This window comes from Triticum aestivum, chromosome 4D (assembly GCF_018294505.1).
Source record: "Triticum aestivum cultivar Chinese Spring chromosome 4D, IWGSC CS RefSeq v2.1, whole genome shotgun sequence".
NCBI classification, from domain to species: Eukaryota; Viridiplantae; Streptophyta; class Magnoliopsida; order Poales; family Poaceae; genus Triticum; species Triticum aestivum.
The window spans coordinates 51841064-51858751 of NC_057805.1; the positions used below are offsets into that span (position 1 = coordinate 51841064).

The window sequence follows — 17688 nt, forward strand, 5'->3', positions numbered from 1 at the left end:
TTTTAAACCTCAATAATTGTTATTTAGTGCCAGCTTTGAGCATGAACATTGTATCAGGATCTCGTTTAATTCGAGATGGCTACTCATTTAAATCCGAGAATAATGGTTGTTCTATTTATATGAGAGATATGTTTTATGGTCATGCCCCGCTGGTTAATGGTTTATTCTTAATGAATCTCGAACGTAGTGTTACACATATTCATAGTGTGAATACCAAAAGATGTAAGGTTGATAATGATAGTCCCACATACTTGTGGCACTGCCGTCTTGGTCACATTGGTGTCAAACGCATGAAGAAGCTCCATGCAGATGGACTTTTGGAGTCTCTTGATTACGAATCATTTGACACGTGCGAACCATGCCTCATGGGTAAGATGACCAAGACTCCGTTCTTCGGAACAATGGAGCGAGCAACCAACTTATTGGAAATCATACATACTGATGTGTGCGGTCCAATGAGTGTTGAGGCTCGCGGTGGCTATCGTTACGTTCTCACTCTCACTGATGACTTGAGTAGATATGGGTATGTCTACCTAATGAAACACAAGTCTGAGACCTTTGAAAAGTTCAAGGAATTTCAGAGTGAGGTTGAGAATCAACGTGACAGGAAAATAAAGTTCTTACGATCAGATCGTGGAGGGGAATATTTGAGTCACGAATTTGGCACACACTTAAGGAAATGTGGAATAGTTTCACAACTCACGCCGCCTGGAACACCTCAGCGAAATGGTGTGTCAGAACGTCGTAATCGCAGTCTATTGGATATGGTGCGATCTATGATGTCTCTTACCGATCTACCACTCTCATTTTGGGGCTATGCTTTAGAGACTGCCGCATTCACTTTAAATAGGGCTCCGTCGAAATCCGTTGAGACGACACCGTATGAATTATGGTTTGGGAAGAAACCTAAGCTGTCGTTTCTAAAAGTTTGGGGATGCGATGCTTATGTCAAGAAACTTCAACCTGAAAAGCTCGAACCCAAATCGGAAAAATGCGTCTTCATAGGATACCCTAAGGAAACTATTGGGTATACCTTCTACCTCAGATCCGAAGGCAAGGTCTTTGTTGCCAAGAATGGATGCTTTCTGGAGAAGGAGTTTCTCTCGAAAGAAGTGAGTGGGAGGAAAGTGGAACTTGATGAGGTGATAGTCACCCCTTCCGAACCAGAAAGTAGCGCAGCGCGGGAATATGTTCCTGTGGTGCCTGCACCGACTGGGGAGGAAGTTAATGATGATGATCATGAAGCCTCAGATCAAGCTCCTACTGAACTTCGTAGGTCCACAAGGACACGTTCTGCGCCAGAGTGGTACGGCAACCCTGTCTTGGAAATCATGTTGTTAGACAACGGCGAACCTTCGAACTATGAAGAAGCAATGGCGGGCCCAGATTCCGACAAATGGCTAGAAGCCATGAAATACGAGATAGGATCCATGTATGAAAACGAAGTATGGACTTTGACTGACTTGCCTGATGATCGGCGAGCCATAGAAAATAAATGGATCTTTAAGAAGAAGACAGACGCGGATGGTAATGTGACCATCTATAAGGCTCGACTTGTCGCTAAGGGTTATCGACAAGTTCAAGGGGTTGACTACGATGAGACTTTCTCACCCGTAGCGAAGCTGAAGTCCGTCCGAATCATGTTAGCAATTGCCGCATTCTATGATTATGAGATATGGCAAATGGACGTCAAAACGGCATTCCTTAACGGCTTTCTTAAGGAAGAATTGTATATGATGCAGCCGGAAGGTTTTGTCGATCCTAAGAATGCTAACAAGGTATGCAAGCTCCAGCGCTCCATCTATGGGCTGGTGCAAGCATCTCGGAGTTGGAACATTCGATTTGATGAGATGATCAAAGCGTTTGGGTTTACACAGACTTATGGAGAAGCCTGTGTTTACAAGAAAGTGAGTGGGAGCTCTGTAGCATTTCTCATATTATATGTGGATGACATACTGTTGATGGGAAATGATATAGAATTCTTGGGAAGCATAAAGGCCTACTTGAACAAGTGTTTTTCAATGAAGGACCTTGGAGAAGCTGCTTATATATTAGGCATCAAGATCTATAGAGATAGATCAAGACGCCTCATTGGTCTTTCACAAAGTACGTACCTTGACAAGATATTGAAGAAGTTCAATATGGATCAGTCCAAGAAGGGGTTCTTGCCTGTATTGCAAGGTGTGCAATTGAGCACGGCTCAATGCCCGACCACGGCAGAAGATAGAGAAAAGATGAGTGTCGTCCCCTATGCCTCGGCCATAGGGTCTATTATGTATGCCATGCTGTGTACCAGACCTGATGTAAACCTTGCCGTAAGTTTGGTAGGAAGGTACCAAAGTAATCCCGGCATGGAACACTGGACAGCGGTCAAGAATATCCTGAAGTACCTGAAAAGGACTAAGGATATGTTTCTCGTTTATGGAGGTGACGAAGAGCTCGTCGTAAAGGGTTACGTCGATGCTAGCTTCGACACAGATCTGGATGACTCTAAGTCACAAACCGGATACGTGTATATTTTGAATGGTGGGGCAGTAAGCTGGTGCAGTTGCAAGCAAAGCGTTGTGGCGGGATCTACATGTGAAGCGGAATACATGGCGGCCTCAGAGGCAGCACAAGAAGCAATCTGGGTGAAGGAGTTCATTACCGACCTAGGAGTTATTCCCAATGCGTCGGGCCCGATGACTCTCTTCTGTGACAACACTGGAGCTATTGCCCTTGCCAAGGAGCCCAGGTTTCACAGGAAGACCAGGCATATCAAGCGTCGCTTCAACTCCATTCGTGAAAATGTTCAAAATGGAGACATAGATATTTGTAAAGTACATACGGACCTGAATGTAGCAGATCCGTTGACTAAACCTCTCCCTAGAGCAAAACATGATCAACACCAGAACTCTATGGGTGTTCGATTCATCACAATGTAACTAGATTATTGACTCTAGTGCAAGTGGGAGACTGTTGGAAATATGCCCTAGAGGCAATAATAAAATGGTTATTATTATATTTCCTTGTTCATGATAATTGTCTATTGTTCATGCTATAATTGTGTTATCCGGAAATCGTAATACATGTGTGAATACATAGACCACAACATGTCCCTAGTGAGCCTCTAGTTGACTAGCTCGTTGATCAACAGATAGTCATGGTTTCCTGACTATGGACATTGGATGTCATTGATAACGGGATCACATCATTAGGAGAATGATGTGATGGACAAGACCCAATCCTAAGCATAGCACAAGATCGTGTAGTTCGTTTGCTAGAGCTTTTCCAAATGTCAAGTATCATTTCCTTAGACCATGAGATTGTGCAACTCCCGGATACCATAGGAGTGCTTTGGGTGTGCCAAACGTCACAACGTAACTGGGTGGCTATAAAGGTGCACTACGGGTATCTCCGAAAGTGTCTGTTGGGTTGGCACGAATCGAGACTGGGATTTGTCACTCCGTATGACGGAGAGGTATCTCTGGGCCCACTCGGTAATGCATCATCATAATGAGCTCAATGTGACCAAGTGTTTGGTCACGGGATCATGCATTACGGTACGAGTAAAGTGACTTGCCGGTAACGAGATTGAACAAGGTATTGGGATACCGACGATCGAATCTCGGGCAAGTAACGTACCGATTGACAAAGGGAATTGTATACGGGATTGATTGAATCCTCGACATCGTGGTTCATCCGATGAGATCATCGTGGAACATGTGGGAGCCAACATGGGTATCCAGATCCCGCTGTTGGTTATTGACCGGAGAGTCGTCTCGGTCATGTCTGCATGTCTCCCGAACCCGTAGGGTCTACACACTTAAGGTTCGGTGACGCTAGGGTTGTAGAGATACTAGTATGCGGTAACCCGAAAGTTGTTCGGAGTCCCGGATGAGATCCCGGACGTCACGAGGAGTTCCGGAATGGTCCGGAGGTGAAGAATTATATATAGGAAGTCCAGTTTCGGCCACCGGGAAAGTTTCGGGGGTCACCGGTATTGTACCAGGACCACCGGAAGGGTCCCGGGGGTCCACCGGGTGGGGCCACCTATCCCGGAGGGCCCCATGGGCTGAAGTGGGGAAGGGAACCAGCCCCTGGTGGGCTGGTGCGCCCCCCTTGGGCCTCCCCTGCGCCTAGGGTTGGAAACCCTGGGGGTGGGGGGGCGCCCCACTTGACTTGGGGGGCAAGTCCCCCCCTTGGCCGCTGCCCCCCTTGAGGTGGGATCTCTAGGGGCCGGTGCCCCCCTATATAAAGAGGGGGGAGGGAGGGCTGCGCACCTAAGCCCCTGGCGCTCCCTCTCCCTCCCGTGACACCTCTCCCTCTCGCTGAGCTTGGCGAAGCCCTGTCGAGATCCCCGCTACTTCCACCACCACGCCGTCGTGCTGCTGGATCTCCATCAACCTTTCCCTCCCCTTGCTGGATCAAGAAGGAGGAGACGTCTTCCCCAACCGTACGTGTGTTGAACGCGGAGGTGCCGTCCGTTCGGCGCTCGGTCATCGGTGATTTGGATCACGACGAGTACGACTCCATCAACCCCGTTCACTTGAACGCTTCCGCTCGCGATCTACAAGGGTATGTAGATGCACTCTTTTCCCTCTCGTTGCTAGAAGACTCCATAGATTGTTCTTGGTGATGCGTAGAATTTTTTTAATTTCTGCAACGATCCCCAACAGGAGGGACGCGCTGTCGAGCAGCGACCCTCGCCGCCACCGTTGAAGGGCCAGCGCCCTCTCTCGCCATGGCAGGTGGAAGAAAGGAGCCGAAGTGAATGGAGGCAGATGAGAAAGGATGTGGGATGCCATCCCCTCCCCCTTCTTATAAAGGGGCGGGGTCGAGGCTCGGCCGCCCCGCCCGACCAATCCGGCCATCGGGGGCGCAGGGAATCGGGACCGACCCGCTGCCCCAATCAGCGACGGCTCGGTTTCCCACCTCCACCGCCTGCCACCTACATGGGGGACAAGTGGCGAGCGAGCAGGATCGAGGGGACGGGTGAGGCGACCGTTCCCCGCCCCATGATCATGGGGCACAGACGCCTTGAAGACCATGACCCGAGTCCACTCAGTAAATGAGCCGTGCCTCTGCGCCTCCCTCTTTTTATGGGGAAGGCACGAGCCGCCTCTTTACCACGATGTGACGCATGCATGCAGGAACCGCCCCATGCATGACCCCCACGTCACGCACAATCCTCCACGTCGCGCGTTCAATGCGGGTCGTGGGGGAGCACAGCGGACGAAAAAGTATCGCGGTAAAAATCCCGCCCCGCCTGCCTGCGCACCGTTCTGGGCCTGGCCCAACAATGTGTCGCGCTTATGTGTGGCCCAGGCCCGGGGGCTCCTGTCGGTGTACAAAAGTAGGGGCACTCCTTTTTTACCCCTTTACTTGTGCACGGACAGTCGGAGCCGCGCCCACGGCCACACTGAGCAGGGCAGAGGAGGGGAGCCGAAGGCACAAGGCAACCAAGGTAACGCCAAGACCAGAGATACAAAGAGCAAGAGGGCGAGGTGGACTCCCCCCGGCAGGACCCTTGCCGGGGCGGCCTCCGCGGCCCCGGCAAGAGCCTTGCCGGGGCAACTTGCCCGATGCCAGCAGAGCAGGCCACCCTTGAGCCCGCGGGTTCCAACACCACCAACCAACTACATTGGGACCAAGGCTTGGGGGCGCCTCTGTGGTGGCATGCAGATCTTCGTCAAGACCATAAACACACAAGATCAGATGAGGACCAGAAGACGACGATCCTCGGCGGGATCCTAGCCGAGGAAATCCACAAGGCCCCCGGCAAGACGCTTGCTGGGGAAGACCACGATGCCACGGCAAGACCCTTGCCGGGGCCCCGATAAGGCCCTTGCCGAGGACACGTACGCCGCCGCCATTTTCAGCGTGTTGTAGGCGTAGTGCGCCGCCGCCATGAACTTGGCTTGTGCCGGGCGACTGAGGATCCCATTGTAGGGCAAAGGGATCTCGGCTACATCAAAGACAATCCTCTCCATCTTGTAGTTCAACTCGCCTCCAAATGTCATAGGCAACGTGACCTTCCCCTTCGGCTGGCTCCTTCCCGGGTTGACCCCTTGAAATGTGCCCATCTCCTCGAGGTCTCCATCAGGAATTTGCAGCCTTTTGATCACAATGGGTGAGATCAAGTTCAGACCGGCCCCACCGTCAACCAGCATCTTGTTCACCTTGAGGTTGCGTATCGTTGGTGAAACCAACAACGGCAAACACCTGACCGCAGTTGTGCGATCAGGGTGGTCCTTGGCGTCAAAGATGATGGGCGTGCTGGACCACTTCAGCGGCTTCTGAGCGTCGAACGACGGCTCCGCTGCTGTGATCTCGCGCACCCACTGCTTGAGCTGGCGGTGAGAAGTATGCAGCGAGGCGCTACCATCGACGCACATGGCCTCCATAGCCTTCTGAAATTCATGCTCGCCGGACTCGTCGTCCTTGTCATGATCGTCGTCTTCCCGCTTCTTGTCGCGGCCCCGAACGGGCCTCTCTTGCTGGTTATCCTTGCCGCGGCGACCTCCTTGGCCGCCATGCTTCTTGTCGGATCCTTCAGCGCCATCCTGGCCGTTCTCCTTGTCTCGCCCCTCATACTCGGCTTTTTGCTTTTCAGCAAGCAGCTCGACGTGTCGGCAGTTCTGGAGGTCGTGGCCCTTGGTGCAGTGGATCTTGCAGTACTGCTTGTCGGAGCCTCCTGGCTTGTCAGCAGCCGCCAAGGCCCGGCAAGCAGCGCACCCGGCAATCTCCTTGCCGGGGTCGTCTGCCTTGGCCTTCTTGGCGGCAACGGTGTCGTTGGATCCATCGACAGCAAGCACGGCCTTGCCCTTGCGTTTCCTGTTGCGACGTCGACCCTTTTTCGTTGGGGCGGCGGTGTCTTCGTCGGTAGAGTCGGTTTCCGCGCCGGCGTCTTCACTGGGGTACTTCCTCCCCTCTTCAGCCCGAGCGCATCTATCGTCCAGAACGTAAAGTTCGGCCACATCCTTGACCTTGTTCATTGCCAGCTCTTCACGCATCTTGCGGTTACGCACATTCTGATGGAATGCGCTGATCACGGCGGCAGGATGAACATCCGGGATGTTGTATTGCACTCGGCTGAACCTCTGTATGTACTTGCGCAGGTTTTCACCTTCCTTCTGGGGGATGATATGCAAATCACTCGACTGGCCATGGGCTTGGTGGCCTCCAGTGAAGGAACCAACGAACTCATGACACAGATCCGACCAAGAAGAAATGGAATCCGCCGGCAAGTGCATCAACCAAGACATGACATTGGGTTTCAGGGCCAACGGGAAGTAATTGGCAAGCACCTTATCATCGCGAGCTCCAGCGGCCTGCATCGCGATGGTGTAGATGCTGAGGAACTCCGATGGGTGGGTCTTGCTGTTGCACTTCTCGCCGACGTCGGGCTTGAACGTGCGGTGGGACGGCCACTGGAACTGCTGCAACTCACGGGTAAAGGCTGGGCAACCCACCTCGTAAGGTAGGCCGCCGGAGCCTCCCAACGCTAGGTGGTCCATAGCGGGCTCCGCCCGCCTATCTGACTGGTGGCGTGTATCGCGCCGGCGCTCGATGGTGGTTCGAGCGTCTTCATGGGCTCGCTCACGAAGAACTTGGCGCTGGTCGCGGTGGGTCCGTGGGTCGGACGACGCTATGGAAATGTTATCACAAGTGTCATCATGACGGATCGACACCCGCGATGGCTGGCGTGGAGGAGGAGAGTGCACCGTGGCCGCGGCGCCTCCGGCCCCTCCACCGCTGGCGTGCGGTGGTTTGATGGAGCGCCGGCCTGAGGGCCCGCTGGCCGTGGCTCGTCTTTGTTGGCGATGCCGACGAGGCTATGGATAGTGGCTCTCCACTCGTCGAGCTTTTCCGCAGTAGGAGGGAAGTCGAGGAGCAACTGCGCGCCAAAGCTTCTGCTGGCGTGGGTGGCGGCGAAAGCTGCATGGACCGTGACGCTCTCCGACTTCTAACCACGTTAGAAGGAGCTCTATCACGGCCTGGCGGCCGCGCGCCATTCTCGCCAGTGCTTCGGCGGGCATGTTGGCCTCCTTAGTCCCATGAACGATGCACAGGGCTCTTCCCACGGTGGCGTCCGGGGTCACCAGCGTGCTGACGCTGCTCGTCGCGCACACCCTGGGAAGAGCGCGTTGTGGGCGCCGGTGTAGGCGTCTTGGAGGTTGCTGCGCCACCCGTAGGTCGCACGGCACCACCCCTGGAGGGCCCCGTGCCGCCTGCGGGGGGCCCAGCTCCGTCTCTGGATTTGGCGGCGTGCGACTCGTCGTCTCGGGCATGAACGACACCGCTCGCCAGGCTGTGACTGCCAGAGCGATGTTTGTGCTCGCGGGCCGCGCATCGGGTTCTGTCCGCGACCGGCCCGATGCTCGCCCGCACCGGAACGGGCCGTCCGGCTCCGGATGAACCGATCACTGTGATCATCTTCTTCTTGGGAGCCATGGCGATAAAGAACTGCTAGGCTAACCGCTAGACTGGATTTTCACAATTGCGCCCCCTACCTGGCACGCCAAAGATGTCAGGGGAAATCAACACCTATGGAATCACTCGGATCTCTTCTATGGTTGGCGGGCGCGAGGTTGTGCAAAGAGCGGGTCTGACAGGAAGCACACAGATCGTTTACCCAGGTTCGGGCCACGGAGATGCGTAATACCCTAGTCCTACTTTGGTGGATGTATTCGAGTGTTCTTGTGTTCTTGAGCTAGCTACGGGGTGCAACTTGCCCAAAAGATCCGAATCCTTCTCCTGGCCTCGGGCCTCCTTTTATAGGCAAAAAGGGGCCGCCACAGTGGCACACAGGAGGTGGAAAGGTGTACAGTGGATGAGTCTCTCCTCTGGCACCGTCGGACAAACGCATTCAATGCGCTGCCGACGTGCCCCTCTTGCTTTATCGGGGACGACAAAGAAGCACGTCCCAGCTGTCGCCGCCTCACCTTGCTTCGACACGTGTCCGAGCTAACGAGGCGCCGCTGCGCCACGTTGGCTGGCTGCTTGATACGTCCATTTTGCATCATGCTTTTATATCGATATTTATTGCATTATGGGCTGTTATTACACGTTATGTCACAATACTTATGCCTATTCTCTCTTATTTTACAAGGTTTACATGAAGATGGAGAATGCCGGCAGCTGGAATTCTGGGCTGGAAAAGGAGCAAATATTAGAGACATATTCTGCACAGCTCCAAAAGTCCTGAAACTTCACGGAAGCCATTTTTGGAATTAATAAAAAATACTGAGCGAAGAAAGTACCAGAGGGGCCCACACCCTGGCCACGAGGGTGGGGGGCGCCCCCTACCCCCTGGGCGCCCCCTACCCCGTGGGCCCCCTGGCAGGCCTCCGGTGCCCATCTTCTGCTATATGAAGTCTTTCGTCCGAGGAAAAATCATAAGCAAGATTTTGGGAAGAAACTCCGCCGCCACGAGGCGGAACCTTGGCGGAACCAATCTAGGGCTCCGGCAGAGCTGTTCTGCCGGGGAAACTTCCCTCCGGGAGGGGGAAATCATCACCATCGTCATCACCAACGATCCTCTCATCGGGAGGGGGTCAATCTCCATCAACATCTTCACCAGCACCATCTCCTCTAAAACCCTAGTTCATCTCTTGTATCCAATCTTTGTCCCAAAGCCTCAGATTGGTACCTGTAGGTTGCTAGTAGTGTTGATTACTCCTTGTAGTTGATGCTAGTTGGTTTATTTGGTGGAAGATCATATGTTCAGATCCATTATGCATATTAATACCCCTCTGATTATGAACATGAATATGATTTGTGAGTAGTTACTTTTGTTCTTGAGGACATGGGAGAAGTCTTGCTATAAGTAGTCATGTGAATTTGGTATTCGTTCGATATTTTGATGAGATGTATTTTGTCTCTCCTCTAGTGGTGTTATGTGAACGTCGACTACATGACACTTCACCATTGTTTGGCCCTAGAGGAAGGCATTGGGAAGTAATAAGTAGATGATGGGTTGCTAGAGTGACAGAAGCTTAAACCCTAGTTTATGAGTTGCTTCGTAAGGGGCTGATTTGGATCCATATGTTTCATGCTATGGTTAGGTTTACCTTAATACTTCTTTTGTAGTTGCGGATGCTTGCAATAGGAGTTAATCATAAGTGGGATGCTTGTCCAAGTAAGGACAGCACCCAAGCACCGGTCCACCCACATACCGAATTATCAAAGTAACGAACGCGAATCATATGAGCATGATGAAAACTAGCTTGACGATAATTCCCATGTGTCCTCGGGAGCACTTTTCTCTATATAAGAGTTTGTCGAGGCTTGTCCTTTGCTACAAAAATGATTGGGCCATCTTTCTGCACCTTATTTACTTTCATTACTCGTTACCTGTTACAAATTACCTTATCACAAAACTATCTGTTACCGATTATTTCAGTGCTTGCAGAGAATACCTTACTGAAAACCGCTTGTCATTTCCTTCTGCTCCTCGTTGGGTTCGACACTCTTACTTATCAAAAGGACTACGATAGATCCCCTATACTTGTGGTTCATCACTGCTGGGCTGGCGCGGTGGTGGAGCCTTCAGGAAGACTTGCATGCCACCACGCAGGTGCTTGCTGAGTCGGTGTAGGGGCCGCTCGTTGCCTTGCAGGTGCCTGCCCAGCTGGTTGAGCTGGCAGCTGCATGGGGGCAGCGGTGGAGCCTTGGCAGACGCGGGCCTGAGCGTGGCCTCGTAGGTGTCCTCGGCAAGGGCCTTGCTGGGGCCCTGGCAAGGGTCTTGCCGTGGCATCGTGGTCTTCCCCGACAAGCATCTTCCTGGGGGCCTTGTGGATTTCCTCGGCTAGGATCCCGCCGAGGATCGTCATCTTCTAGTCCTCATCTGATCTTGTGTGTTTATGGTATTGACGAAGATCTGCATGCCACCACAGAGGCGCCTCCCGAGCCTTGGTCCCAATGTAGTTGGTTGGTGGTGTTGGAACCCGCGGGCTCAAGGGTGGCCTGCTCTGTTGGCATCGGGCAAGTTGCCCCGGCAAGGCTCTTGCTGGGGCCGCGGAGGCCACCCCGGCAAGGGTCCTGCCGGGGGGAGTCCACCTCGCCCTCTTGCTCTTTGTATCTCTGGTCTTGGCGTTACCTTGGTCGCCTTGTGCCTTTGGCTCCCCTCCTTTGCCCTACTCAGTGTTGCCGTAGGCGCGGCTCCGACTGTCCGTGCACAAGTAAAGGGGTAAAAAAAGAGTGCCCCTACTTTTGTACACCGACAGACCTCTTTGGCCGCGTGAGACATAAATCTTTCGGACTAATCCGGACACCTCCTAATGAATCTCTCCATGAATGGTTGAAACGTAGATTCTTTCATACGTCCTTCAGACGTGGGCAACCCTAAATACTTACTTTCAAAGGTAGAGGCCGAAATTTCTAGGACCCGTTTGATATCTTGTTGGAGTTCCTGGCACAATTCACTGAATAGTATTGAGCATTTGCTGAAACTTAGAAGCTGCCCCGACCCCTTCTTAAAATCATCTAGAACATGCTTCACGCACTCGGCCTTCTCTTTGGATGCTTTGAAAAAGAGAAGGCTGTCGTCGGCGAACAACAGGTTGGAGATGCCCGGACTGCCTGGTGCAATTTTAAGGCATAATTTGGTTGGAAGCGCAAAGTTACCCAGGGAACTAATCCACCTCGGGGTGATTTCCATGGTCATTGGGGATCCCCTTCCACCATTTAACTTATAAACCTTGAAGAACCGCTAGGCAGGATGAAGCCAGCCACGTCGCCTTTAAATACTCGTGCCACCGCCTGTAAATTCCTTGTCCCGCCAAGGGCATTTTAGTCATTTCACCTTTGGGTATAAATCCCAGCAGCTCCTGTGCAATGTAAAACCCTAGCCGCCTCCCCATCTGCCGCCCCACCCGACCCACTCACCCGCTGCTCCGCCCGTCCCGCTCGCCCCCTCCCCAGCCGCTTGCCCCGCCCGTCCCGCTCGCCTCCCCCTCCTCGTCGCCCCCTCCTTCTCCTCCCATCGCCGCCCCTCCCCCACCCCCTCCCCAGCATCTCGTCCGCCGCGGGTGCGGGGGCGAGCTGCTGCACCCACTCCCCTCCTCCAACTCCCCCACCCCTCCTCCAATGGCACTCCCTCCCCGGCTCGAGCCCTAGGGAGCCCCAAGCGCCGGCAAGCACGGCGAACGGCGGTGGCCAGGACGTTCGCCCTCAGCGATTTCGACGTCCGAGTCAAGGTAAGAAGCCCTGTGGTGTTTCTCCTCCAACCTCAAGATCCCATCTTGCTCGTGCGCCTCCTCCCGCATAGATCTACCCAGCTAGGTTATTCTCACCCCTTACGCCCTCATGGCCCTGCGAGCAGTGGCTGCGCAAGAACGACAACGTTGCACGGGATTGAACCAGAGGGATGGCCCGATGTGATCTACCCTGTCCATAGGATAATTTCTACATGTGTTTTGGGTAAGGATCTGGGTGCTCTTCCACCAGATCGATTTTGTGCCTCCATTGCTTGCATTATCTACTCATTTGTTCATGCTTGCCTCTTCTTTTTTTCGTTTATAGGATCACCGGTGCTGATTTGCTGCCTCGTCTTCTGCTATGCGTTTGCTCACTGTGTTTGTTCCTAGGTGAGCCTCTCTCTTTTCCCCATGCTCTTGACCTGCTCGATAAAATGCTTGTGTGGCTGCAAGCTATTTTCTGCCTTGGGTTAGATTCCTTTTGGTTTTTTGACAAACATGTGAATTACTCCTGAGTGAAAAAATGGAGGAGAAGAGGAGAGGAGGAATTACTTCGTATGTTTACGCAGCATGAAATTTCTAAAGTTAGTTTGCAACTTGTTAGTCAATTTTGGTTGTCTTGCAAAGTAAAAAAAATCAAGTAAATAATTTGCTTATTCGCTAAGTAAATTGGTATTCTGTTCGTTGGGTCCATCTAATCACTTTCTCGTGCATCCAGGTCGGCACTGCTGTTGTCACCGGGCAGAATGGCCGACTGGCCATGGGCAGGCTCGGAGCCCTCTGCGAGCAGGTAACTGAATTTTCTGACCAAGGAGCTTTCTAAACCTGTAAAAAATCATTCTGACAGTTTCTGACCGGTAAATATGTGGAACTGTTTCAGGTGAAGAAGCTTAATTCCAGGGGTATGAGGTGATTCTGTTCGCCTCCGGCGCCGTTGGCATCGGGAGGCAGAGGCTCAAGTACCGAAAGCTCATCAAGAACCATGTTGCAGAGAGTTTTTTCTCACAGCAGTTTACTGACGGTCATTGCCTCTGGTTATCGTCACTGCTTGTGTGCTGATAATTCTCCTTGCTTGAAGTTTTGCCGATCTGCAAAACCCACAGTTGGACCTGGATGGGAAGGCCTGCGCTACCGTCGGCCAGAGTGGCCTCATGGCTATCTACGATACACCATTTAGCCAAGTGGGTTTGCTAACTGTTGTTCTTTCTTTTGTTGTTGTTGTTGTTGTTGTTGTTGTTGTTGTTGTTGTTGTTGTTGAGGTTAACAATTTCTGACATCAAACTTACCTTACCGTAGCTTGATGTGACATTGTCTCAGCTTCTTGTTATAGATCGTGATTTCCGGGATCCAAGTTTTGGGCTCCAGCTTCATGAGACTGAATTTTGTTCAAGGTAAAACCAGCCAAGCCGGAGATTGCTACAATCCTAATTTCTTTTGCAATATATAGTTGAGAGGACTCACCCCTGCTACTGTCACTATGGTTGCTATTGCCGATTATAAAAATTATATTCTTCTATGCTTTAGTGAAGTTGGGAGGAAAGTGTTGTGGAAAGGCAGAAGCTTTTGTAGTTGTGTTGTTCTTAATAATGGCATTGAAGGCCCAAAAACATAGATTTGGACAGGTTTTATCTATGTAAAAAATACAAAAGAAGAGCTGCATGATATTTGTTTCTCCTGGAGTTTCTTCTTATCAAATAATTCAAATCTAATTTACACTTCATAAAATATTACATGTCAGACTCTGAAACTTGTTGAAAACAATGTTTGTTTGGTTGTAGAAAAACAAAGCAGTTTTCTGAACCCTGCTACTATCACTATGGTTGCTATTTTCATTTTTGTTGCAGAACAGTTCTCTCATGGTGTTTCTATTAGCTGCAAGGAACGTTGGGCTAGCTTTTGTCTTGAGTCTCTTAGGTGTTATTGAGAGGTTGTACTTGCCAGTGAGCTAAATGGCCCGTTGGAACAATGTGACTGCTTGTTTGACCTTTTAAAATGGTTTGGTGGTGCAGATAAGTTTGGTCACAGCCCATTGGATTTAGATTTTAGGAGCCGTGTGAAACAATTTCTTAGGTATGTTTTCTTTTTCTTAGGCAGGGCATATAGGTAGCATGGGAAACAATTTCTCGAGTAGGTTTATTTGTTTGTTATTATATTTGGGTACTTATTTTCTAATGTTTTTTAGGTTCTCTGTATAACATGGTAAAGTTGCTGGTATGATTTTGGAAGCAACACTGATTTTTTTCCTGTCGACTTTGTGGACAGGCTAACAGTGAAAATTTTATTTGTAAAATATGGCGATCCCTATAGTGGTATTTCTGAAGCTTCGCTATGCTTGCTTTCCCACCAACAAGCAGTAATCCAATCACTGGTGCACCAGGTACTATATCATGTGAGAAAATCGAACTGCTCATTAATAAGACATGATTTTCGCTCATATTTATCATGCTTCGCCACTCACAAATAAATACTTGGGCAATTGCTCTGTTTTATATTGCGAGCCTTAATTTGCAGTGGTAGTAGCATTGTTTGCGTTTATTTGAAAACCAGCACTGAATCACCATTATGCCTTATAGTTACATTGGCTCTTTTTTATATTGTATTTGCTGTTAATATGATATCTTCTAAACTATGTTACAGAATTTTCAGTTGTGTTTATACTACATTCTTTTATAAATTTACAGCGGCCATCCACCAGGACGATGCTGACAGCCAAAGAAAGCTCCTTCCCCACCGCTGACAGCCAAAACCGCTCTTGTGCTCATCAAGGTCCCTTTCACCTCTCTAACCTCTGTGTTAACTCCGTCTGGTTCTAGGCCAATTAAGGTTTTTTTGTTTTGTTTTTGCTCTCACTCTGTTTGATTTAAGCGTGGTGGTCAGATCCTCTTCAGATGTCCAGTTGAGACACCTACCCATTTCTTCTCTCTTTTTTCTCTTGAGAGGAGAGGAGAGGATGCTAACTAGCGAAGTACTATACTACTACATTTCAAACCATAATAAGGTCCTTTGGTAAAAACAAAACAAGATTTGCAGCGTCGCAGTAGCAAAATTCCAGCATCCACTAGCCACACAAAAAAGTATGAGAGTAATTCAAGGATTAGTTTATTATTAACCTATGTAGTGTATGCACTGGTAGTTAATGGAGTTTCAAGCAACAAGCATGGAGCACCTTCCTCTTTCTATCATGTCACTTACCTGATAATTTGGTAATTCTCTCTGTAATGTCATTCATATACCTGATAAAGCCAATTTCTTTGGGGCTCTCTGTCATTCATATGTTCAGTGATGCAATCTGAATTATTATGTAGAGGTTAATCCAGTCCTCACTATTCTTCTATTTGTCTCTGTTTAGTGTTTTAATTTTTTATCAGCGGCATAATAGATAACCATATCTACATTTGTCTCTATTTTCTGTCAGGTTAGTCAATGTATAGGACTGCGCTTTTGTGTGTCCTTTCCTTCAAGCTGTCATTCAGGAGAAGAGAGGAGCGAGGCCTCGATCCAGACTCAGGAGGAGGAGGAGACGAGGAGCAACACCTATTTTTATTGTCCGTCAAGCCCCATTATACTTTGCGGTTCCAGCCACCTGATCACTAACCTGAATGAGTAAGTAGACCATTATATATGATGGTCTTGCTTCCTTTTGTGATCATGTATCTATGTTAGATCCGGTGAGAAAAGGCGGCTTCCAAGCAGAGGATGCGGCAGTGTTGGCCACGTTTGGTTTTCATAAGCTAATAATCTATCCCTTCCTATCTACTTCCTTTGTGTACCACATTGTAACTAATCATCTATATACCAATAGTAAAGACTTGGGTGTCTGAATATTCTCACAATAGTTGTCTCCCTCTCGCCCTTTGCGCCATTGGCGCAACGTGTCATCTAGTGGGGAGAACACGAACTCAGTTTGCGCGATATGCAGGAGGGGAGGGAGGGGACGTGGGAGGGGGCGCCGCTCTTCTTTTGTCGGGCGGGGAATCACAGAGGCAGAGGCTGGAGGGTCACGAGGAAGAGCAAGCGAACAGTCGAGGGTTTTCTCCCCGAGCTATCGACACAGGGAGATCTACCCGGGGATAGGCCGCAGAAAGGCCAGGGACATGCCTCCCTCGCGTGCAACTAAATTGGGCTGATTGCTTGCCCAGGGCCAAGTCAGCCCGTGGTTTACCCACCAAGGGAAAAGGCAGGGATCCCCCGGTATGCCTTACAACCAAATGGGGCCTAAGTGGTGTTAACTTTCCCTGGCGTATCTCTTTGTCCAATAGACAGGTGAGGCCCTCAACGACGAAGAGAAAAAGATAATTCTTTTTCCCCGCAAAAAAAAAGCGGGTATAAGGGTTGCCTCTAATTGCGTAGAACAAAAGATAATTGATTTTATGATACAATGAAGATACAGTCTTGCCTCGGTTCACCCATGCACCCTTACACAGCCACACTGACATGGGGATGAACTCTAGAACAATATCGGAATGTGAAAATAGCGACAAAGAATTTGTTCCTCAGAAAACAGAGGGAACTAAATGTAATTGGGAATAAAACAAAAAATAGTACGCAGACGAAATCCACTGATCGCCGCAACAAACAAGGCAAAATGATTTGACACTGCCACCAACGACACTCGCTGGATGCAAGTCAGTCTAAGTGCTTGCACTCAGAGCTCGACACCAATGAGCAGCCTCCCCGCGACCCGGAGGCCACCGGCGAGCAGGCCACGACCTTCGAAAAGACTCCGGCCCGCGTGGTGGCCCCCCTCAGCGCCCGACGCCGGCGACGGCGCGAACCCCGGGGACGCCGCAGGTGGCATGGCCTCGACGAGGAGACGGCGCGCGTCGGCGGTGGGCACCGCGACGGCCAGGCAGCCGGCGATGAGCAGGGCGAGGAGGCAGGTGGTGGCCAGGCTCCTCGACGAGACGAAAGCAGCAGCCATGTTGGTTCGCCCGTGTCGCGTCCTGCGTGCCCTGCAAAATGTGTGCGGTGATGGTAGCTCAGCTTGATCAGGTACGTCAAACATAAGCCGATGGAAGTTTATATAGCCCATCGGGTCGTATCGTGGTACTGCTACCGCGCGTCGTGGTGGCGTTCCATATGTCGGTGCACGCATACGCACGGTAGTAAAGTCAATGTTTGCCTGGTCGATCGGTCTGTGCCAGCTTGAGCTCCCATGTTGCACGTTGGTTCAACGACTACATGCACCGCACGCACAATGCAATGTGCAACCCACTAAATAAGTCAGTTCATGCACGTCCTGTTGATTCTGGACACGCCGAACAGAGTTCTCCGCTCGGTGAGCTATGTGAAACAGGTCGTGTCAAACCAAATGCCCTTTTCTTTTTATTCCTTCGAGTATATAAAAGTGGAAATGATAACGGGGAATGTTGAGTAGGGTACTGATTTCATGGATTCAGAGGTTGAGGTTCAATTCCAACTGACTCTACAAGCTTAAGGTTTAAGATAAACTCCACTCATTTGAGTCCGATGAATTTGAGTGCCTAGGAGCGCGTAGAAGATGTTT

General features: G+C 50.7%; 1 long non-coding RNA gene across 1 annotated transcript; it reads left to right on the forward strand.

Moving 5' to 3' along the window:
- Nucleotides 1-14863: 14863 nt before the first annotated feature.
- On the forward strand, nucleotides 14864-15854 carry LOC123099583 (uncharacterized). Its single transcript, XR_006448190.1, has 2 exons — nucleotides 14864-14948; nucleotides 15598-15854. It is a non-coding gene; the product is annotated as an uncharacterized lncRNA (long non-coding RNA).
- Nucleotides 15855-17688: the final 1834 nt, after the last annotated feature.